The sequence below is a fragment of the Mustela lutreola genome, chromosome 4 (assembly GCF_030435805.1).
Source record: "Mustela lutreola isolate mMusLut2 chromosome 4, mMusLut2.pri, whole genome shotgun sequence".
Classification (NCBI taxonomy): Eukaryota; Metazoa; Chordata; class Mammalia; order Carnivora; family Mustelidae; genus Mustela; species Mustela lutreola.
The window spans coordinates 152,870,083-152,895,007 of record NC_081293.1 but is presented as its reverse complement, the minus strand read 5'-3'; the positions used below and the strand labels follow the sequence as shown (position 1 = coordinate 152,895,007).

Genomic DNA, 24,925 nt, shown 5'->3' with positions numbered 1-24,925 from the left:
TCCCGTGGCTCCAGGCTGGCACTGCTCCGCCTGCCCCATAGGCACATAAGACATGACTCTGTGTGAGTTGGAGCAGTGCTCTGACCTGAATACAGGCTTACTGACTCCAAAGCCTCATGCTCACACTGATGAAGTTCTTAAACCTAGGTGAGGTTTGGTGGGGTGAGGTTCGGAGGCAACGGCTAAGAAAGAATTCTTAAGATGTCTTTGGTGCAAAAAGGTGGTTTATTAGAGCACGGGGACAGGACCCATGGGCAAACAGAGATGCTGCGCCAGGTTGTGAGAGATGGCAGGTTATGTACCCTGCGGTTGGGGGAAGGTGAGGTAAAGGGGGTGATGTTAGTCTCTAAGGAATTTTGGAAGCAAGGTCTCCAGGACCTTGAGGGGCTAGCTGTTGTTGGGAGAAAGGATATTCATTACTAGTAGTAAAAATCTTCTTGTGAGACCCTTTTGATGTATATCAGTGGGCCATATGCTTGGGAATGATTCTCGACACTATCTTGGAGCTCTAGAGATAAAGTTTCATATTTCTCCTATCAAGTGTCCTTGTTAGTGAGATTTGGGTTTAGAAGAAATTTAAATTTATTTAGAGCTTGAGGAACTGAGTTATTTGCCTCTGGAAATTGTGCTATTATTAGATAGCTTCTTTGTTGTAAATCTCTAGGACATTGGTAAACCAAAGGAGACTCCTGTCTTGCAGGACTGTGATCTCTGCAAATTAACTATTTGTTTTTCTTTTAGGACAGCCAGGGGTGCCTGAGGAATGTGACACATATTATTGAGGGGAGAGGGTGGAGAGGGGGGTGCAAGGTGCCAGCTTTTGCTTTGTCCTCAGCCAGCCTCCTGCTCCCTCATCAACAACTCCTCCAACCCAGTATTCCCACTTCTAAGAAGGGATCCCAGAGAAAGACGAGCACCCCTGTGAGGCTGCTCACCTGGGACCATGTTTAGAACTAGAGACGCTGAGAAAACCCGAATGCCCGCTAGTAAGGGAATGATTAAAGTAAGACACATTCGTGGAATACCTTGCAGTTGTTCAAAAAAGGGAAAGCGGAATCTGTAAGTGCTATCCGTGATGCACAAAGTGGGAACGGCGACTTGCAGAACATGTGGTGATTCCATTGCTGGGGTGTGTCCATTGTCACAAAGAAAATGAAAGGCCCAAAATGGAGTCACATATGCCAGACCATGCCAGCAAACTGGGGCTTTATACCTAACCTAAATGCAGTTTAAAGCTCCCCCAGAAATGTAGTCTTCACAGGTCAGTCAGAAATTATCTGTTCAGTACCAATACAATAATCTGTCACATGGACCCTCTTCATCCCACTCCCCCATGCTCCCCCACCCAAAGGACAGTGAGGTAATCTGCTGGCCATACCCCTACTCTTCCCAAGGGAAAATGACCTTGCCTGAAGATTTTTTTTTGCTAATAACTTCCCTGCCCCATCCTTCTTCCTATAAAAACGTTCCACTTTGTACAGCTCCCAAGAGCATCTCTCTACTTGCTAGTTGGGATGCTGATCGGTTGAATTTTTGTTCTTTAACAATATACATGCGGGTACATTTCATGCACTGAAAAGCATTCCAGAGCATGTGTGCCAAAGTGAATCCAACTGAGCAATTCTTTTTTCTACTTTATACACTCCTGGGTCATCAACAACTCTTATTTTTTAACATACATTACTTTTGTGATTTGAAAACACAGATAAAACAGATGTGTTAAATGCATAGAGAATATACAAATATGTAAAATAATCTGGAGCCCCCAGGCATCTTTATTCCTTCTCTGCAGAGTCAGGAAAAACCAATACTAGGAAAGGAAACAAAGCCTGGGGAAGAGACCACTCTACTTCCTCTCCGCCCCCCATGCCCCCCAACCCCCAGCCCCAGCACTGTTTGATATTTCTCCCTCCCTTAGCGGACACATCAGGCTGTATTTGTATCCAGCTCTGACCCATCAAAAACAATGCTTAAATTTTTGAGACAGGATTTGCATTAGCATAAAAATAAAACAGGAACCATGAGCACAAGCAACCAGGTTTGGAAGCCAGTTTGGCTGGGCCCAGACAGGCTCCATGGAAGTCAGCGCTGGTATCAGGCGCTGACAGCCAGCAGCTGCAGCGGCCAAAGGTCTCCGGGATAGCCTTTCCAACTCCACCCATACTGCCTACACCCATTTCTGGGTACATTATCTCTAATTCATCCTTCCCTTGCTTCCAAGTGGACAGGAAGCAGTTCTCAAAGAGCTTTAAGGCAACAAACAATAGTTGACCAGAAGATACTAAAGCTATTAACATAGGAATTGTGATACAGATAGGAAAGAATGTGGAAGAAGGAAAAATGTTATTTTAAGTAGAAATTCCTAATACTCATAAGCATCTTTAATTTTTGGTTGATATACATCAGTGCTCCCTAAGCCCCGTTCTGTAAAACCAAGGTTTATAACAATCAGGAAACTAATCCAGAAGAACATCACGACAATATCCACTTCCACTGACTCAGTGAATAAATCTAAATTCAACAAGCTTCCCCATGCTCTTCAGAGGCCACAGATATTTGTCATAAGCCTTTCTCATGACTGTATAAGTCTAATTAATCTTCTGACATATATTACCCTCCTGACACAGGGGTTTGAAAATCTTCAATAACTAGCCCAAAAGGCAGGATGGAAGTGTTTGGAGCTCAGATTTGGAGCCATTGACATCTGGGTTCAAATTCCAACTATGACACTCATGGCTATGTGCACTTGGACAAGTGACCTAACTTCTCTGGTCCTCCATTTTCTCACAGGGAGGAATAAAGGATTCTTAATAGTGCCTATTTCATAGGGTGAGGATTAAATCAGGAACGTAATGCACTCAAAGCACTTACCAAGTGTGCAATAAAACTTAAGTGTGACCACTGGCTGAATCCGTTGTTCCTTTTTCTTCAAAATCTAAGAACAATGAAAGATACAAAAAATTGTTAATCTTTCAGTAAAAAGCTGGATTGTATGCCTATACATGGGCATGTATACGTCCCAGAGCACAGAAAGAAAAGCAAAACGTGCCCTTCTCCAAGGATGCACAGGGACCACCAGCTCTTTAGCTGTAAGAAATATCCATGCAAAACTGAAAATGCAGCAGCAAAAATCACTGGGCAAATAGAATACAGTATTGGTACAGAAAGTACTCATTAGCCTAGCTACTCATGACTGACTGCCATGAGAAACAGAAATGTAGGAGATGTTATCTAAAAATACTGTCTTAGAATCCTAGTACACGACAACTGCTTCCAAGGCAGCCTCATCCTGAACGTGACTACACACAAGCACGGCGTTGTTTGAGCCTTTCCCATGTCTTAGATGCCAAGGACACTTGGCCTCATTGAAGACCATCGATTAATCTCCCTTTAGGCTTTTATTTTCCAAGTTAGGTATCCTCATGTATGTAGTAGCTCTTGCTAACCAGATAAAAGAAAAAAAAAAGGTTTAAACAACTATCTTTTCAAAGTTTCCAAATGAACAGAAAACACCAGCAGTAATCAGAATAGCTCCTGTTTCTGAGTGTCAGCTATGCGCAGGCATTGTGCGGAGTATGGTATGCACACCGCCTCACTGAATTCCCACAACCACCCATTTTATAGAGGAAGACACTGAAGGCTTAGAGAGGTGAAGTCGCTTGCTCAAGGTCATCACAAGGTCACCAAATGGTACAAGGACAATGCTGGAATTCAGGCCTGTTTAGTTAATCTCTCCTCACTCGTCCAATCTTGATCCCCATCTCACTAACCCAGAGGAGCTTCCCTAACTCCCTCCAGCAAAGACAGATCCCCTAGTCACACTTCCCTTGCACTATCACCTTCCTTTACAGTTCTGATCCCATTGATATTTTTACACTTACTTGTGTCAATAGTGAATCCATGTCTGTCTCCCCACCAAACTAGAAGCTCAGGCACAGCACAGCTCCTCACCGTGCTCGTTTACTTTGGATCTGACCTCTTACCACAGTACCAGGCATACAATGGGTTCTCCATACACATCTGCACCAATTGCATGAATAATGGAGAAAAACAGGACTCAGAAATCAGCCAGCCACTTGGGCACTGCACCAAGGACTGGCAGCCCAGTGGACATCCATGTGTAGGCACCACAATGCTACCTACCCATTCTCAGGGGCAAGATAACAATCTTGGGAGAGCTGGAAAAAGACCGCAAACACAAAAGCTCCCAGTGGTGAGACATAGTACCATCTTCCCATTTGAAAGAGGGTAGTACAAGAGCTGGACTCGACATCATGAATAATAAATCATGTTTCTGATTCATTCTGGTTCATTCTTTCCACTACATATGGCTTATTTCTGTTTCAGTTCCTTTTTTAAAAATTAAACAATTTTTTCTAAATATTTTATTTATAAGTATTCTCTACACCCAGTGTGTGGCTTGAACTCACAACCCCGAGATCAAGAGTCTCATGCTCCACCGTCTGAGCCAGAGAGGAGCTCCCCCCACCCGCCCCGCCTTGCTGTTTTGATTCTTTTTTCTGCTATTTTAATCTGCTTTCTAAGTCCCTTCCCTGAATATCTGTTTTCTCAAAACACTTGAAGCAGAATCACATGGTGTTCACAGGCTATTTTCTTAACACTCAGCTACGAAACTGAAAGCAACTGGAAATAAAGGAAACTATATTCACAACAAAAAATAGTTATTAAATCTCAGCACTTCTTCACAAGTCACTGTCACAAGGAAAATCCCAAGGACTGTATTTGTCTTTTTTTAAGTAGGCGCGATGCCCAACATGGAGCCCAAACTCACAACCCCAAGGTCAAGAGTCACATGCTCCACCAACTGGGCAAGCCAAGCACCCCGGAAATTTTTTTAAGATTTTAAGTAATCTCTACCCCCAATGTAGGGTTTGAACTCACAACCCCAACATCAGGAGACATGCTTGATCAACTGAGCAAGCCAGGTGACCGTAGGCAAAATCTTTTAAGCAAGCCCTAGCACCATCCCATGTTATAGCCACTCATAATAACAAAATGTGAAACAGTAGAAGGACTGAGTCCTTCACAAGAATGGACTATATTTGGGGTGCCTGGTTGGCTCAATCAGTAGAGCTTCATCCAACTCTTGATCCCAAGGTTATAAGTTCACGTTAGGTATGGAGCCTTCTTTAAAAAGGGGGGGGGGGGTCGCTTGGGTGGCTCAGTGGGTTAAAGCCTCTATCTTCAGCTCAGGTCATGATCCGAGGGTCCTGGGATCGAGCCCCGCATTGGGTTCTCTGCTCAGCAGGAAGTCTGCTTCCTCCTCTCTCTCTGCCTGATTCTCTGCCTACTTGTGATCTCCGTCTGTCAAATAAATAAATAAAATCTTTAAAAAAAAAAAATTGCAGCCTTATTTAAAAAAAAAAAAAGATAGTATTTGAGAAAGGACTGTATTTTTTAAAACATATCCACAGTAAGCATTTTAGTCCAACAAGACAAAAAAGGAGTAACTTTTAAAAAAAGAAAAATACATTTGCTATCTGTCAAAAAAATAGGTTTTTAAAGGACTTGGGGTCTGATTATCAGTCTGATGACAGCTCCAACTTTGCAGTGTTTTTCTTTTTTATACTGCAGGTGAAACACTGAGCTCTGAGAGGAGAGGGGAGGTGGAGACACTCCAGGCAGGCGGTTTTGTTACACAAATGTTCAGGAAAGATGGGGGGGAGGGTGGGACATTAGCCATACGGCCTTGGCAAAGCCCCAAATTCATGAAAGCACTACACAATCTAACCCTTTTTTAACATGCAATCTTTATAGGTATAGAATTCCTTCTGAATATTCTTTTCAGAGCATCACGGATATAGCAGGCCTCCCCGGCCTGGCAGAACAATCCTGGAGAACCCAGCCACGCAACCTCTTAGCCAAGAAAAGTACCGCAGGTAAGTGAAACAACAGCCTCGCGGAGGAAAGACATCAGTTTACAGGTTCTAATGCAATCACTTATCTTCTAGAAGAACCAGTCTAGAGAGCTACTGTCTAATACGTACTCATCAGTAACAATCCCACACTGCATACTTAAAAACTTGTTAAGGGGCGCCCAGGTGGCTCAGTCAGTTAAGTGTCCAACTCTTGATCTCAGCTCAGGTCTTGAGCTCAGGGTTATGAGTTCAAGTCCCGTGTTGGGCTCCATGCTGGCTGTGGAGCCTACTTTAAAAAAAGGGGGTAGGGATTGTTAAGAGGGCAGATCTCATATTAAGTATTCTTACTACAACAACAAAAAAATTTTTTTTAAATGATCAGATATCTGCTAAGTGGTTTTCTAGTTAGTCACACAGGAAGGACTGAGAAAGAGAACTGCAGGATTCCCAAATTGTTGCACACAAAGATGTCCCTTCATGCCTCTTCTGTGAACACACACACACACGTGCACACACATGCACACTCACACACAACTAGCATCTTCCCCCTTTTGCCAGTTAACTTCTACATCTTGATTCCTATGCGGGCTTCATGGGTCTTCTTCACATAAACACTTGGCCCTTCCCCAAGAGGCAGCACCATGTAAAAAAAGAAAAAAAAAAGGTTCTGTTTCCCAAGTCGGCTACCACCTGCGGAAGGAGTTGCTCCAAGCTCTTAAGGCCCTGCACGAGCCTATGTGTAGCCTCTACTTTGAATGAAGTAGCCCAGAGCCAGCTCTACTTACGACCATTATCATCTTGAGTCTCCTCAGATCATTCTAAGCGGCTCAAACTGCTTTATCATGACGGTCCTAAATCTCTAGCTATTCCTCCTGGTAAATATAATAAAGTCAACAGGGGCCAAAGCTTTCATCCTTTGCTGCAAAAGCCCAGTTTCTCCCTCCTCTCCTGCACACAGGACTGGGAAGGAGGGAGCCCACCTGCGCGCTCACCGTTCCTCCTGGCCTGGTTCTGAGAAGGCAGTGACGGGAAACGCCAGGCGCCTGTCCAACCACCACCCAGACACAAGCTGAAAGCCCTGGCAGAGGAAAAGAGAACCTCCACTGTGGGATGGAGGGAAAGGAGGAGCAAAGCGCTCACAGATGTGTCCCCACCCCCACCCAGAAACCCAGAAGACCTGGAGCCCAGACCGCCACTTTACCAGAAAGCCTCTGTCCGGCTAACCTGAATGCCACCGTGTACAATGACGACTTGGTCTTGTCACCGACATCGCCCTGTACCCATAAGCCGTCAGCACATATACTACTGTCTCTTGTTTGTGACTTGTCTCCACAAGAGCAGGGCGGGTATCGTGCCTGCTTTTTCACTAGTTTATACCAACCACTGCATAGGGACTCAAGAACTATGCAGCGGATGAGTGAATGAATAAATGAATGAGTGATATCCTAGTCCCACAATCCTCTGAGGTGCGGAAAGTGCTATGGTCTCTGTTTCTCAGAGAAGAAGAGAGACCTAATGAAGGTGATGACTTGTCCAAGGACAAGCGGGCCTGGGCATTTCCACACATGATCATAAAAAATCCACTCGTTAGCACCTACCTGTCCCTTTGCAAAAGTCCACTTATCAGAGAAGGTAGCAGAGAAGAGGCCTTGAAAGACGGACACTCTAGCATCGAAATTTTTAGGGAGTGAACAAAACAAAAGTGAGCGGAGAGGCAGAAGGAGGAGAGGAGTCAAGAGCACAGAGTTCTCAGGGGTGGGGAAGGAAAGATATGCTGGGGACCCCGTATTTCAGGGACAGCTCCCTGGGAGGCCCTGGGTATCTCAGAGTCAGCAAAAGGAACTGGAGCTGAGGAGAAGGATTTCCAAAAAAGCAGGAACCAGGCAGCTGGCCTGGAAAATTCAGATTCCCATTTCTACTTACAACGCTCCTCCTAGGGATCATTCTCTCCAAGAACTCCGAAAGGTTCTGGTGGCTCATCTGCTCAAGAACCAGCTCTACATGTTGAGAGGACACAGACCCCAAAAGGCCAAAAGGAACTGGACTTCCGAAAGACAGCAGGGGTAGGCCCAGGCTCACCCCTGGGCTCAGCCATTAGCCTGTAGGGACCTGTTGAGGCCACAGGGGTCAGGTTTCTGCTTCTCGACCTACGGGGACACAGAAGAGGCTGAAAGCTGGCTTTGAAGAAGTAGGTGACTGTGAGGATCCATACAGGAAAGCCAACGATCCATACCAGTGTTCTCTAGAGACCCTGAACCCTGATGAGATCCTAGGTGGGGGACCCCACACCCAAATCCTGCAGGGCGGTAGAGGGAGCGCTGAGGGGGATGAAGATGCTCATCTTGGTTAGAGGTCATGCCGCTCATTGTGAGGGGACAGAAAAGACAGGCAAGTGGGAAGATGACTCTGAAGTTAGGGCTCAGAAACCAAACCCACCTCCCCACTTAAAGAAATGTGATAAGCACCCTTGCTCTACTCAAGTCATCCTTCCTGCTGAATCCTCTGGGGCACTAGGTGGAGGCTCTTCAGTCCAGGTCCCCAGGTCACCATCATCTGGCTCTGTACTCCTAAACAGCCTTATTTTCTGCTCCTTCTCCCCATCATTGCTCCCACCATTCAACTGAGCTTGCTGTCCTCAGATGCTCCACCATTACTAATTGCCTCTGCCTTACCCATCCATTAGGGCAAAATATCAATAGTCCACACTTCCACGCCCTTGGGATGGCCAGGAACTACCCCAAGCACTTGATACACATTAACTTACTGACTCTGCACAACAGCCCTATGAAGAGCTATTATTAGCATCCCCACTTTACAGATTAGAATTGAGGCACAGAAAGATTGTCTTTCTCCAGGCCCCACACTAGGAAGAGGGAGAGACAAGATTCAAGCCCACAGTCAGTACCAGAGTCCTTCTTCCCAACCAGCAAGCTGCACTGCCTCTCACGGCACAAACCCAGCCAGCGTCTCCTCCCCAAGCCTTTCCCGACTCCTTTGTGGACAGCTCCTTGCAATCTTCCTGCCACTTTCCACATTGGCTTGGCATGACTATTGATTAGATTCTTGTCATCACTTCCCTTCTAAATTAGAAAGCACAAGAGAGCAAGGCTTCAGGGTTCTTTCTCCATTATCTCCCTGATCATTTCCTAGAGCTGTTGTAACAAATTGTCATCAGTTTTGTGGCTTAAAAACAACACAGATCTATTACCGTTTGGCTCTGTAGGTCAGAAATCCAACACCAATCTCTCTTGGCTAAAATCAAGGCAAATGCAAGGCTGGGGGCTCCAAAGAAGAGACTGCTCCCTTGCCTTTTCCAACTTCTAGAGGCTGCTGGCATTCCTGGCTCCCAGCCCCTTTCTTCATCTTCCAAGCCAGCCACATATCATATCTCTGATCCTTCTTTTGTGGGCACATCTCCCTCTGACCACAGCCAGGAATGGTTCTCTGCTTTTAAGGTCCCATGAGATTAGACTGGGCCCCCCTAGAAAACCTAGGATAATCACATCTCAAGACCCTTAACTTAATCACATCCATCCCTTGAATGCAAGGAAATATTCACGTATTCTGGGGATTTGAACATGGACATCTTTGAGGCCATTACTCTAACACAATCTTTCTAAGTATGTCTTGAACATAGTGTTCCCCTGACCAATATGGAACTGAATCCCCACCAGACTTCAGCTACACCAGCTCTGAATGCTTGATTATATGGTCCTTCCACTGGTCTCTGATTGTAGTGTGCCTCAAATGGCCAAGAGCTCTTTGAAAGAATGTCTCCCCTTTTTATAGCCCCAAACTGTGATAGCAGTGGACACCTTAAGTCATTTAATAATCTGGGTATCAAACACAGCATTAATGAATCTATAGGTAGGCTCGATCCCTATCTCAAATACTGTTTTATTGTCCATTTTTGGTTTCATATTTAATATTAATTCTTAAAATATAACACTTCACAACAAAAAAATACAAAAAGGTATAGAATTATAAAAACTCTCCCTCTTTCTCCTACCTCTTAGTCATTTCTTAGAATCCTTCCAGAATCTTAGAATCCTTCTAAGATCTAAGGATCTTAGAATCCTTCCTTCTGTGCATATACAAGCACATACATATATTTATTTCTGCCCTTCCTTTCCTATAAATGGAAGACTCACATATGTCCTTTCTACACCTCACTCTTTACTTAACAATGTAGACTGCTCCCCAGCTGTCCACAGAGCATCCCTGTTCTCTTTTTGTGGCTGTGTACTACTCCCTTGTGTAAATGTACTATAATTTATGTTCACCAGCTCACACTGATAGACACTCTTACTGTTATAAACACAGTGAATACCGTAAATTTCTCCGAAGGGCAAATTTCTTAAAGTGAATTTCTGAATCAAGCCAGACCATGTGAATTATTAACTCTGACAAGGTGGCCCTTGTAGGAAACTAAGACACTATCACCAAGTGTGTATGTATGAGTTCTGTTTTCCCATAGACTCCCTAACATGGATGGTTTTCAAAATGTTTTTATCTTTGTCAAGCCCAGATAGGTGAAATGTGGTAATATTTCAGTGCAATTTAATCAGATTTTTAAAAACTACATGTGATGTCAGCATTTTTAATGCATTAGGAGCCACTAAATTATTTCCTATGGATTGTTTGTTCATATCCTTTGACCATTTTCCTATAGTAAGTGTGTTCTTTTCCTTACTGACTTGTAGGAACTTTGTATATTAGGAAAATTAATCCTTAATATATAATGAAATGCAAATATATTTTTCTGATTTGTAAACTGTCTTTTACTTTACTCACAGGGGTTCTGTTATGCCAACTGTTTTTAGGTCATGAATTTTATCGATTGTTTCCTTACGGCTTCTAAGTTTTGACCCATACTTAGAAAGCCCATTCCTACTGCAAAGTTATAAAAATATTCTCCTCTGGATTATTCCAGAAGCCAAACATCCATAAGCAGAGGCAAGTTATCTCCTACGGTCATGAATTACATCATAGCCGTAAGTGCTATTTGCCAAAATGCACACACATGGAATTTAAGTTTTTAGAGTAACTTTTATTTTCTAACATTCTGCAGTTTAGAAAGCACCGTCCTGTGACAGTTGGTGAGGAAGGCAACTTATCTGTCTCATTTTACAGAGGAGGATACCAATACCCAGAGAGGATAAATGACCACCGCAAGCCATGCCATGAGGTCTAGACTCAAACCAAGGGCTCCCAAATGCCAGAAACTGTGCTTGCCTCTTCCCTATACCGCCTCTCTTAACAAAAGGACCATATCCACATGCATTAAAATCTTAAAGGACGTCTCCAAAGTCATTTCTAAATAATTTCAAAAGAAAGCGAATAATAACTTTTCCATTCAAAAAACAGTATTTATTTAAGTGGGTCACACAGTGATCCAATTAAACAGTGACTCATCTTCAAATGCCCATGCCAATGTTCTCACCAAAGGACAGAATTCCATGTTCTAGAGTGTGCCTATATAGCATCACAAATTTAATTGAAAAAGAAGAGATGTGAAAGTTCCCAAGAGGGGCGCCTGGGTGGCTCAGTCGGTTAAGCGTCTGCCTTCAGCTCAGGTCATGATTCTGGAGTCCTGGGATCGAGCCCTGCATAGGGCTCCCTGCAGCAGGGAGACAGTCTGCTTCTCCCTCTCCCTCTGCTCCTCCCCCTGCTCATGCTCTCACACTCTCTCTCTTTCTCTCTCCCAAATAAACAAACAAAATCTTTTAAAAAGAAATAATAAATACATAAATGCCATCTCCTCAGAGGAGTCTCCCCTGACAACGCACGAGAGCAACCCATCCCCCAGTAATTCTCTACTTTTTAATTTTCTCCTAAGAATTTATCACAGTCTGTATTATTCTTTCTATTAATCTATTTTGTTGTTTATTATCTGTCCTCTCAAAGGTCCCATGAGGGCAGAGACCTTGTCCAAATCATTCATGCTTTATAACCCAAACACTTAGCAGAGTGCCTGGCGTATAGTCAGTGCCCAATAAATATCGAGTCAATTAAATTTGACTGAAATAGTCCCAACTAATTTTCTTCATATCTGCAACACCATCAAGTTTCGAAGCAGCCCAACCATGTGGGTGGGGAGGTGGGGCATGAGAACAAGGCCCCTGCCTCCCCTGCCAGTCCTCCTCCTCACACAGGGGGGTCATCATTCACCTTGGGGTTAAAGAAAGCTTTTAGCCAGCAAGAGCCCAACAAGGAATGTCTTCAAGACCATGCATTTTCCTCTATTGTTTTCTATCTTTCCTCCCGACCTAACTCCACTGGACAGTAAAGGATGAGAATGAGGAGTAATGTTATTTAATAATCAGAATAATCAGGAATATATAATAATCACTAATAATCAGAAATAGCAATCCAAGTAAAAACAGCAGATTGCTAACTATGTGCCAGACAGTGTGAAGGGCCTGTAACATGAATTATCTCATCTAACCCTCAAGATAGCCAAATATCATTACTTCAGTTTTACAAGTAAGGAGACGGTGCCCAAGGTCATGTGGCTCTTAAGTGAAGGAGCCAGGATCCAAACACAACCAGCCCTGCGTCCCTCACCACACAGGACCCCCTACACCCATCATGGCATCCGTACTGCATCCTTAGAAATAAATGTTTAAAAGACAGCAACCAATAAATTGAGTTATTAATGTCTTGAATTCTTTAGGGGGGTGAAGTGGGGGCAGAGTTCTGTCTGTATATGAACCTGAGAGAGCCAGCAGCCAAAGATCTAGACATGCCTTTCCCATCCTCAGAAAGGAGTAATACTGAGAGAAGCATAGGACATTCCCATGAGAGACCTCTTTAGGGTCTGTTAGGGGCTATAAAGGACCCTCTAAGAATCATAGAAGACAATGACAACTCTGTTCAACTCTGTTCAATAAGTAATCACTGAGCACCTATGTGTGATATTCTAGGTCTGGTCTTGGTCTTTTTTTTTTTTTTTAATGGTCACGCTACACTTTCTGAGTTCTATGACCTAAAGATCCCCAGACACAGCTATGGAACAGTTCACTTGTAATGCAAAACTCATTGCATGGGGTGCAAAAAAAAAAAAAAAGATCGCACTGGTAACAAGGCTTCCAGGAAGAATAGAGAGGCTCCCTGGAGAAGGTGGGGCTTGATGAGGCCTCAATGCTTGCATTAGAACAAGCACAGAAAACAGGAAAACAGGGCCAGAATCCAAGCCCCCAGGAATGGAGGAGCTGTGTTGGTAGAAGATTGCAAGGAAGTAAGTCTAGAAGGGTTCCCATGAGCATCTAGGATGGGAAAGTCCTGGCAGGATAAGAGGAATTTGAACTTCGATCCTGCTGGAAGGCAGAGTGAGTTGCCGTGCCATGATGGCAATGACTCATCTGGGGATGGGGTGGAGGAGGGATTGACAGGGAGAGAATTTATAGGCTGGGAGCTTCAACAGGCAGTTGCTGGGATGCTCCAGCCGGCAGGAGAAATCATGGACCCAAGGTGGGTGGGGGTGGGGGTGTGGAAAAGCACTTTAAAGTAACAAGAAGCAGAACACAGAGGGTGTTGGGGGCAGTGAAACTATTCTGCAGGACACTAGAATGGTGGACACACGTCAGACCTTTGTCAAAACTCATAGAGTGGGGGCACCTGGGTGGCTCAGTGGGTTAAAGCCTCTGCCTTTGGCTCAGGTCATGATCTCAGGGTCCTGGGATGGAGCCCTGCGTCAGGCTCTCTGCTCAGTGGGGAGCCTGCTTCCTCTTTTCTCTCTGCCTGCCTCTCTGCCTACTTGTGATCTCTCTCTGTCAAATAAATAAATAAAATATTTATGGGTGCCTGGGTGGCTCAATGGTTTGAGCTGCTGCCTTTGGCTCGGGGTCCTGGGATCGAGTCCCACATCAGGCTCTCTGCTCAGCGGGGAGCCTGCTCCCTCCTCTCTCTCTCTGCCTACTTGTGACCTCTCTCTCTGTCAAATAAATAAATAAAATCTTTTAAAAAAATTTTTTAAAAATTAAAAAAACAAAAAAACAAAAAACCTCATAGAGTGAACGGTACCATAAGTGAACCTCGATGTAAAGTGTGGACCTTGGGTGATAATGAGGGAGAGAAGGCTGCAGTATACAGGCTCTCTCTGTGCTCTACCCACGTCTGCTGTGAACCAAAAACTGCTCTAAGAAATAATAATCATTTTTTTAAATGTAAGTCTATTCAAAAATATGTACATAATGAGAAAAACCTGGACCAGAGCAAAATGGGGAGAAGGGAGTCAAGGATGACTCAGCAGGCAGGTGACTGGAAAAAGACCAGTTACCCGCAGAGAGAAGTCAGAAAGAGGGCGCCTGTTTTCAGAGCTGCGTACGAAAGAGGAGGCCAGGTGTGGACGCGCTGAGACGATGGAGGACATCCACACAAAACCACCTTCAGGCATCTGACCAACAGCCAGGACTGAGAAAAAAGAACAGGGTACAGGCAGGCAAATCGGAGACAAACGTGAGCTTTATATGTTCCTCTTTCAAATGGAAAGGCAAAGTCCCTTTCAGAAAGGAAAAGCGTTGCAACCTGCTGGAAATAACAAGCGTCCCACCGAGCCGGCTGTCTCTGTCACAGAGAAGGGCCCCTCAGGTTTGGTTACTTGTTAGAAGTTTGGTCACTTGTGAACTGTGATCTACTGGTCAAGTTCAAATCCGGCCCAGGTGACATCAGTCCTGATAGGAAGGACTGGCCAGTAAGGTGAGGGTCAAGCGAGAGGGGAGCTTTCACCTCCGTCTCCCACTAAGAGAGCAGGAAGGCCCGGTGAACGGGAAAGCTGAGAAGCCAGCACCCAGCAGCCCGGCTACGTGTTCCCACTCTGCCCTTGGCCAACAGCAAGCATTTAACCTTTCTGTGCCTCGGTTTCCTCAACTGTAAAAAGGGGGGCACCTGCCTACTTTGTGGATCTGCAGCAAAGATCAAACGAGCAAACATGGAGGCATGTGCCTCAGGCTCGCTGTGTCTGCCTCCGTCCCTGTTCAGTCCTGGCCCTCTTAGACTCTTCCGAGACCTCGGAGAAAAAGTGCTGAGGTCTCTTCCTCGGGATCACAGAGCACCCGCTCCTTTAAAAAAAAAAAAAAATTGTTCCCTTGAAGTATCTGTCTTGTCAGATGGAATAATAATATTTACAGAAGCAGAAAATTTTAGATATCTCTGCTCTGAAATTCAGCCCCACGTGGGGGCAACACATACCCTGGCCATTGCCTGCCGCAAATCATGCCCCTGGGGATCTCCAATGCCCGACCTTGATCCAAGAAGGTGAAGATAAGCCAGACAGAAAGTCCTTTTTAAAGTAGGTGAAATACCACTAATAAGTGAAAATATCTCTTATGATTTAAAAATAATAAACATAAATGAGTCGTGAATAAATGGATGGATTAATAAATAAATAAATACAAAAGGTGGGTAAATAGCAAAGTTATTATTCCTTAAATTATTAGCCCAAGGGCTGACTGTAATTAATCCAAGGGCATTTGATATGGGTTTGTTTACAGGCTGGTTTAGCAAAGTTCTCAAAACAGAGGTCACAGTTGTCAAAGTTTCTCAACTGTCAGGGAAATGAGCTGACCAGAAAAAACCAGCATCCGGTCTGCACCTCCTTGTAAATCATTGCATTACTTTCCTGGCACTGGAACTTTCATGTGTGTTTGAGCAGAAGGAGGTCAGATTCTCAGGGTCTGATCTCCACAGGTGGCTGATAAAAAGGCTCTGTCTCTTGCTCTGAGATACCAGGACCCAGAGCCCTGATAATACCACATCCCACATCTCCCCACCCCCCAGCCAGCAGGACCCTGGGGTTGCTGCTAGGACACCTGCCTCCCCCCCCCCTTTCTTCCCTTCTCCCCAGCTCTTCCAAATGCCACCTGACAATAAGGACAGCTGCTATGTCAGTAAGAAAAGGGAAGAAAACTATCAAGTAATTGAAAACTCTTCTTTGCGTGTATCTCTAAGTCCTAAGGAGCACATGTCCCCAATACACAAAGCGCCCTGTTGTGCCCTGTGCTTTGAACTGTTTGGGTCTGTAAGTTTGAGGAAGGAACTGTGGAGTAGCCACAGTCATAGAGGGGAAAGCCTGGAGGTCAGTCAAAAGTGAGGAGGACGGGAGGGGCCGGGCTCAGACACAGAGGGAGGGCAGGTGAGGAGCTCCAGGGGCTGCCTTCTCCCTAACCTAGTGAAGTCTCCTGAATGAGCGAGGCACATGGGGGTGCGGATCATCACCGGCATGTCAGGGCCCACACCAGTGTAAATCAGAGAGCACCGGGGAGCCCTCTCCCACTCGCACCCTAGGGAATTAGCAGAACATCTGGGAGGACTTCGGAATTCCCCAGGCCATGGGCTTGTGGGTTCTCACCAAGGTTTATTAGTTCTCTAAGAAACAGGAGGCCCCAGAAGCCACCTAGCTGGAAAGAGAACGTGCCTTCCTTCCCCAAAACTAACTGAACCGTCTGATTTTCCTACTTAACATGGAAACACCCCAGGAACGCATCCCAAAGCAGAGCATGAAGGGAACATCCACCCTATTTCACTTGAGCTCCACGGGTCTCACGTGGCACCCAGGTTCTCTCCGTGAGAGGTGGCAAACTGGGACAGAACCAAACCAGCAGTCGTGGACAAGGAGAGACAGGATCAGAAGCTGATTAAGGGGGTGCTGGGGCAGAAAGCGGAGCATAGATAGATGGGAAAATCAGCCAAGACCTTGAGAGGGTTCAGGGAGGGGGGAGAAATGGCTCTAGGTGCCAGCCTGGACAAACAGGCGGATGGCAGTAATAATTTCTTCAGGTGGGCAAGGGAGGAAGACGGCTTGGTTGAGCGTGGGGAACAGAGGCAGGATCAAGAAGTTAAAGAAATTCCAGTTTCTGAGGCCACAATCTACACAGACACCTCCGTGGTCCTCTACCATATTTTGCATTCACAAGGCTTGTTCTTTTTCTTAAGGAGGGCCCCCAAACTGCCCAAGTGTTCGGCCCTACAAAACCGGGGAGGGGATGATCAGTAGTGTTGGGCAGGTTAATTAAAAGATCTGCGACACATCCAAGGACTCAGATTCAATGTGAACTGTGTAATCTGGACCTTGCAAGAAAGCCAGACCTGAGCATCCAGGAACTAGGGGTTTAAAGTCACAGAAATGAATAAAACCAGGTGGTCCAGTGTTTTCATTGCCTCTGGATCACGTGGGAATCAAGATACAGATTCCCAGGTCTCATTTCAGACCTACTGAATTAGACTCTTTGGAATTAAGGCCCAGAAATACGCTTTAACAAGTTTTCCCAGATAATTCTTATGCACAAAAACATTTGAAAACCACAGATCTCAGGAGAAAACGTGGAGAAGGAAGAACACCCAGGATGAGCCGAGGAGCTGCCACCTGGAGGGCTCAGTGGGGCCATGGAAGAACATGCAAGGCAACAGATCACTTATCTGGTCATTAATAAAGTTAAACATTTTTTTTAAGATTTTATTTATTTATTTGACAGACAGAGATCACAAGTAGGCAGAGAGGCAGGCAGAGAGAGGGGGAAGCATGCTACCCACTGAGCAGAGAGCCTGATGCGGGGCTTGATCCCAGGACCCTACCGAAGGCAGAGGCTTTAACACATTGAGCCACCCAGGTGCCCCAAACATTTTTATATACATATGTGAATTACCTATTAAAGGCTTTGCCCATATTTCTATTGGATTATTCTTTTTTTTTTACTGATTTCTAAGACTCCATGTCTGTTATATATTTTGCAACTATTTGCTTTATTGATTTGTCATCTGCCTTTCAACTTTGTTTCTGACATCTTTTTTTCTTACAGAAGTGTAATGTTTCATAAAGTTAAATCAATAATTTCCTTTATGGTTTTTTAGTTTCATTAAAGTTGTCAAACTCTGATAAATAAATAACTCCAAAGTTATTTTTTAAAACCATCTCATATATGTATATATTTTAATGCCTATAATTTGGTTTTGACATTTAATCTTTACTCTAAATGGAATGTGTTTTTATGAATGGTGTGAGGCAACCGTCTGAACAGACTTTATGGAAGTCGATTCCATCATACTTTCAATCCCTGTCTTCACAACAGAACTATTTCTGGACTCCCCACTCCTCATCCTACAGGATATATTTTGAAATCTGGCTGAACAGTACATTTCAAAATGTATTGCTTATCAGTACAAAGCTACTTTTTCAGGTAAACTTTACCAGTTTGTAAAAATTAAATGAAGTCACAGAGCTGACTTAAACTCATAAAGATCTCATGACCTTGGGGCACCAGGGTGGCTCAGTTGTTAAGCATCTGCCTTGAGCTTGGGTCATCCCAGAGTCCTGGGATTGAACCCCGTGTCCAGCTCCCTGCTCAGCAGGAAGCCTGCTTCTCCCTCTCCCATCCTCCCTGATTATGTTCCCTCTCTCACTTTATCACTCTCTCTCTCTTTCGCTCACTGTCAAATAAATAAATAAAATCTTAAAAAAAAAAAATCTCATGACCTTTTAGTCTTGCTTAGTCATTGGAGCATCAGCCTTTGGCCAGGAAGTGGCCCTACTTCCTAGTGACTCACTCACTACACAGAAATCTCAGACTTCATGGAATTTTGAATTTACAAACCTCTCAGCAAAAATATTCTAACACCACATTTCTGCCAAGAGGCCCACATGGCCTCTTTGTGACTCAACCAATGCAGGTTCTGAATCTTTCCCCATCTTCTCCCCCATCTTTGGGCTCCCAGCTCATACCTTTCAGAGTTGCCGATGCCCACTGTGAATTGTAGTAAAGCGGTTCGATTAATAACGTGACATACTAAAGGATGCTATATTTTAAGAGGCACTTCCTGGAAGCTTTGCTGGCCTCACTACACTGGGGCAGCCTCGAGGGAGAGCAGGGAGTCTTTGGCATCTCATAATTTATTCACCTGGCACCACTTATTCCAAAGGGAGATATGGGCGTGTGATGGAAAGATGAGACCAGGGGACCCGAGTTATAGCTCCCTTTCTACTTTGAATAAGCTGTGTAGTTAAGATTAAGTTATTCCGCCTCTCCACGGGCCCTCCGCTGCCTCATTTATAACATGAGATTATTGGAAGAGAATGGGCATTTCTAACCTTGCTCCCCACCACAGGTGACCCTTTAAGAATCAGACGTAAGCTGCAGATTCTCTCTCCCAGAATAATGCCCCTTTCCCATAAGTATAAAATCAGACATTTTCAGAGGGTTCACAGATCCCCTAAAGCCTATCTGTATTCCTAGGATCAAGATCACTGAGACCTACCGCAAGCTATTAAAAACAACAGAGAATACACAAATGTACACAACAGAATCACAAAAACTTAAGCAATGTGAATTATTTGCAGAACTAAGAGCATCTCCCCTGCAGATACTAGGAGGGGGGAGTCGTTATTCAGGGGAAAATAAATGAAAATGCCTATGAGACTTGCCCTTGATTGATGCCTGGCTTACCCCTTTACCTACATTCACAAGGGACTAGGTGAGACCTCCCCTTCCAGAGCCAGGCTGCCCAGTTCAAATTCTGGCTCCATCAGTTACTGGTTGTCTGCCCTGGGCTCTGTACCAGTTTCTTCATCTATAACAGAAACAGGAGGGTAAGGGGGTAGAAATTGTACCAATGTCAAGGACTGTTAATAATATACATACAGTATTTGAAACAGGGCCTGGCCTACAGTAAGCCCTAAATAATTATCAGCTATTACAGAAAGGTGGAACACATTTGCTGAGTGGTTAAAATTGCGAGCTGTGAAGTTTAGGGAAGTCTTAAATACCTTGATGCTTTAGTTTCTCCAGATGTAAATAGGATCTGCTCTATTGGTTTGTGGGGGGGATTAATGCGACTGTCACATAAAAACTCTCTCACAATGCCTAGCACATAGTAAATGCTCAATAAACGTCAGCTGTTGCTATGAACAATTCTGGGAGGGAAGGTTATCACTACCTTTTTTTAAAATTTCCGAATAAAAGGTAAGTTGAACAGTGTGCCCTGCTGATTGTACCTCAGATACCGAATGACTGTGTTCAAGACTTCAATCTGAGGAGTCTGAAACCAGAATTTGTAACCACGACCCTGTACTAAGAGAGCATAAATGCTGATTCATACCTACTACGTTACCAAGAGAAAGAAAGCGGTGGGTGATAGCAGTCTAAAATTTGGGGTATTCTCCATGGAGGTGAACCCTGACTTAGGCAAAAAGCCCCTCTTTGCCACTCTTAGAAATGAAAGACTACAGTGGCTGGACCCCTGACTCAACCACTTCTAAGCCTTTCGCAAGCAGTTGTTAAACCACAGCAATGACACCGAAAGAGGAAAAAAGAAGCCATTTCCCATAATAGCTTTGCTAACAAACCGAACCCTTTAAAATGAAAGTAGAGATCCTAAGGCTGAAAAAAGCTATCAAGAGGGCTCTGAAGCCACCTAAAAAATTGCAGTCTAGAACACAAATGTCAGTCTTTAATTAACAGGTTTTTATTTAGAAAGGAATGACAGTTTATATCTATTTTTTGGATATCAAACTCTAGGAGGTCTTCCCCTAAGTAAAATAAGAGGAAGTTCCCACCACAAGCCAGAGTGGTGGGGAGAGAAGTGGAGTGCCAATCAAAAGACCCCTTGGAGAGGAGCAGGGACACCTGAGCAGGTCCCCACTCTTTGCACACCAATTTCCTCACCATTGAAACGGTAGGTACAGCTGGCACTGAGAATTTCCGAAACGGGCTGCCAGGAGAGACAGGATGATCAGTTAAACACAAGTCGGTGCTAATCACGTTGCTTCCCATCTTCATATACTGACCTCTAAATATATTTTATTTGTGTACCTTTATCCCAAATATCCCCAGTAGCCGATCTTAAATCTACCACTGCTTAGTGAGGGATAGCCACCCCTGGAAGCGAATGCCGAAGCGGCAGGAGCCCTCACCTCACCTACCTGGTACCTCCTTTTTGGGACTGAGGTCGGTCCTCACTGGTCTCTGCGGCGTCCACCTTACCCGGTGGCCGCGCTCAGTCCCAGGGAGGACCGCTAGTCCGGCATTCCAAGCCCGTCCCCGCCCCCACCCCCCCCCCCGACCCCTCTTCTTGCCCCGATGGTGGGAGTCAGAAGACCACCGGACTCTAGGCCTGTTTCTGCTTCCATCTGGCTGAAGGGCTCCCCTCCCCGGGCCTTAGTTTCCCTGTTCTTAAAACGAAAGGTTTGAAGGCGATCACGTGAAAGCCTCGTTTCTGCTCTAAATTTCTAATTCCATCATTCTTACAAGTAAACGGGTCTTGCAGAAATAGACGCCCTTCCTCTCCAGCAGGACAGGTTGCCCTACGTTCCCGTGACCATCCCCCTCAAAAACCCGTGCGACCTCACACAAGTATGATGCATCAGAACTGGAAAACAGGCTGTTGCTTTCCCGAGGCACCAAACCTGCTTATCATCATCAGTCAATGTGGATTTTTCTCTCGGGCCTCTTCCCTCAATCCCGCAATCCTACGAAAACCCCTGCCTACCCTTCCCAATTTCTAAACTCAAAGCTACCCATTTCGTGGGTTCAATAATAATAACAATAATAAAATACCCACCCAAACCCGGCCTGGTGTAGGGTGCCACAGCACTTTTTCTGGCATCCAGGATTCCCCCTCCGCCCCACCCTCTCCCGGGGGGTCTCTTTAGCCCCGAACCCCTGGACCGGTACGCAATACCCAGCATGTCCTCCCCTGGCAAACGGGCCGACCATTTCTCCCTCCCCTGCACATCCCGGCTGCGAAGGTAGCAGCTCCCCGCTCCAATCCCGGGCACCCAAGCTCCTCCCAGCCCGCAGGCAGCGGCACCTGGGGGCAGCGGGCCCTCTGGGGAGAAAGGGGCGGCAGGCTCGCCCTCGGCCGCGGTCCCCACCCGGGCGGCGCGGGGAGGCCTCCCCTGTAGGGCTCCTGTCACTTACGTTCGGCTCCTCCCGGCAGGGCCAAGCCGGCGGGCTGGCAGGCGGCGGAGTTTGCTGACTCAAAGGCACGGCGGCGGCGGCCGCGAGCGCCCAGGAGCGTACCCGAGCGCAGCCCCGCGCGCCCCGCGCACGTAGCGGCCCCGCGCCCGCGCTCAGCGCCCGCAGATCTCGTGGGGCTGCCCGGCCTCCCGCTTCCGCCGCCCGGGCAGTCACCGCACCGCCCAGTCCCAGGTGCGGCCCCCGCCGCCGGCGAGCCCCGCCCTCCCGCCCGAGGAAGATGAGGCGTACCCTCGGCCCGCCGAGCTGCAGCGAGCGGTGCAGCCGCCGGGAGGCGCCCCGGAGCCCTGATTCCGCTTTGAGCGTCCGCCTAATCCGGGAGGGAATACCGGCGCTTGCCGGGACGCTAGAACTGAAGGTATGCAAGGGGCATCCTCTGGAATCACCACTTAAAAGCCACCTGGAGTTTGTTAACCCCGCCCCCTTAGTGCGGGGGGAGGATTCCTGAATGGGGGAGAGATGGATAGAAAGTGCTATCAGGGGGCGCCTGGGTGGCTCAGTGGGTTAGGCCGCTGCCTTCGGCTCAGGTCATGATCTCAGCGTCCTGGGATCGAGTCCCGCATCGGGCTCTCTGCTCAGCAGGGAGCCTGCTTCCCTTCCTCTCTCTCTACCTGCCTCTCTGTCTACTTGTGATTTCTCTCTGTCAAATAAATAAATAAAATCTTAAAAAAAAAAAAAAAAAAAAGAAAGTGCTATCAGAAAGAAAGATTGAATGTTAACGGTAGAGGATCGGTGGTGGACATATGGGGCGTTTACTGTAAATTTCTTTAAACTTTGCTGTATATTGGAATTTTTTCATAGTAAAACCTCTAGGGGAAGAAATGAGATCTGCCAAGGGGCCAGAATCGGGAAATCTTTTCCTGAACGGCACCCTGCCCTGAGTGTGACCCCCCTGTTTGCATGGAAGACCCCAAGAATCACTTAAACAGCTCCTGGATGCCTAAAGGCCAGAATAATAAGATACTTCATTTTTCAAGCACGAATTTTCCCATTAGACAGCCGGATGCAGATTATCTCGTTCAGAGCCATTCCAGGCCCACCAGAAAATGTGTCTATCTAACCTCCACACCTAGACGGACTTTGCCTAACAAAAGTTCTGTATCTACCAAGTGGTGGCTTAACTTGGATCCTGAACTTGCAGCTCTGAAGCTTGAAGCACTCACTGGTGTTAAAAAAAAAAAAAAAAAAAAAGAGAGAGAAAAACAAAATTTAACAGAGTAAATTTAAAGATCTTATTGGCTTTACTCACTGACCACGAATCTGGCGGCATCCCAACTTGCAGACGGAGAGGAGCTCTGAGGAGCGGACAATCGGGAAGATTTTTTAGGCAGAAGGGAACAGAACAAGTTATAGGAACAAAAAGCAGGTTGGTTGCAGCCAGGTAATTTTCCTTTAGGGTTCAGCTGGGACCTATCAGGCAGATTCCCTAGCCAGTGCTGACCAGGTTATTTCTGACTGACTGGTTTAAGATTCATTTCTGGGAGACACCAAAACTGTAAGGAAGTCTCTGGAGATGTGGGGATTTACATAACCGACTCTTGTTTTTTTTGTTTTTGTTTTTTGGGTTTTGGGTTTTTTAAAGATTTTATTTATTTATTTGACAGAGATCACAAGTAGGCAGAGAGGCAGGCAGAGAGGGAGAGAGGAGGAAGCAGGCTTCCTGCTAAGCAGAGAGCCCGATGTGGGGCTCAATCCCAGGACCCTGGGAACATGGCCTGAGCTGAAGGCAGAGGCTTTAACCCACTGAGCCACCCAAGTACCCCTGTCTTGTTTTTAACATTACTATTTAATTTCTTAAAATTGCACCCAAGTCATAATACACAAGTGAATGTAAACTTGATAGCTTTTGAAAATCAAATTAAAGTGTGATTTTCGAAGTCTCATTCCTTTGCTCCACAAAGAAAAGCATTGACTGGAAAACAAAATGCAGGACATGTTTAAGATCCCAAGAGATTCTGGAAAATTAAAATCTTTCGGAATGTATTATTGTCAAAGCACAACCTTACAACTGTAGACAGAGTAGCAAAAAAACCTTTGGAGAATCTGCAGAAGGTCATTTAAATATCTGTTAGAATTATGACCCTAACAGAGAGGGAGAATATAAAAAGAATTCAGAATAGAATGAAGCAATAATGGAATATTTTAATCCACTCCATGTACGGTGTTACGGGTTTAAATTGTAATGTGCAGCCTGAATCCAGAGGCTGGAGCTTAGTGACCACCACCTTTTTAGGTTCTGACTTTGTTATACCATCGGTGGGCAAGTGAAAAACCAGGACTTTCTGGTGCTTAAGAAATTCTTACCAGCTGAGAAAATCATCATAAAATTGCTTTTAAGAAGAAATTGTTTTAATTGACAAATCCTTCCTTGACTGTGGCTGCTAGGATCCTGTTAACTGAGTTTAAACCCTAGCTTTACTACCTTTCGTTTTATGAGCTTAGGAAGAGAACATAAACTTTCTGGGCCTCATTTTCCCATATAAAAAAGGCGGCTGGTAAAAATAGCACCAGCCACATAGGGTTGTTGTGGGGATTAGGTGAAATAATCTAGGTATGGGGCATCTGGCTGGCTCAGTCAGTAGAGCATGTACTCTTGAACTTGGGGTCATGAGTTTGAGTCCCCTGTTGGGTGTAGAGATTACTTTAGAAAAAAGGTAAAATACTTCAAAAAAATCTTTTTAATAATCAGGTAAAGTTCTTGGAACTGTGCTAGGTACATAATAAGTGCTCAATAAATATATTTATTATGATGACATTATTATAATTTTATCATAACTGTTATTATAATTTGATACTCTCCTCTAATCTCTTCCATCTCCAAGCTACCCTTAGTAGCCACATTAAGGAAAGCCACCTCCAGTACACTGCCTCTAGCTCAAAAGTCAGTAAGTAGATACTGAGTTCTTCCTCCATCCCCGGGAAAATTGCAAAATCTACAGACAGTAAAAATGGAAGTTGCCTGGACCAAGTGCTCAGAAATTATAATTAGCTGATACTATAAAGAACAGAACATTATATTAAAAACTCTTTATCTTTAAATGTACATGAATGGTCCTGCCTTCTTGAGAAACATTGTCA

At 45.3% G+C, this 24,925-nt stretch overlaps 1 protein-coding gene across 4 annotated transcripts in view; it reads right to left on the bottom strand.

Moving 5' to 3' along the window:
• SNX10 (sorting nexin 10) overlaps nt 1-22,191 on the bottom strand; it is a 71,862-nt gene extending 49,671 nt beyond the window's left edge. The window contains exons 1-2 of one of the 4 annotated variants that reach the window (XM_059171404.1): nt 22,079-22,191; nt 2,872-2,935 (exon numbers count right to left, since the gene is read on the bottom strand). The gene's annotated coding sequence lies outside the window, so the exon portion shown is untranslated. Of the gene's footprint in view, nt 1-2,871; nt 2,936-21,790; nt 22,017-22,078 lie in introns of those variants that run through there. The other 3 variants (XM_059171405.1, XM_059171403.1, XM_059171406.1) reach the window with 3 other exon arrangements.
• Nucleotides 22,192-24,925: the final 2,734 nt, after the last annotated feature.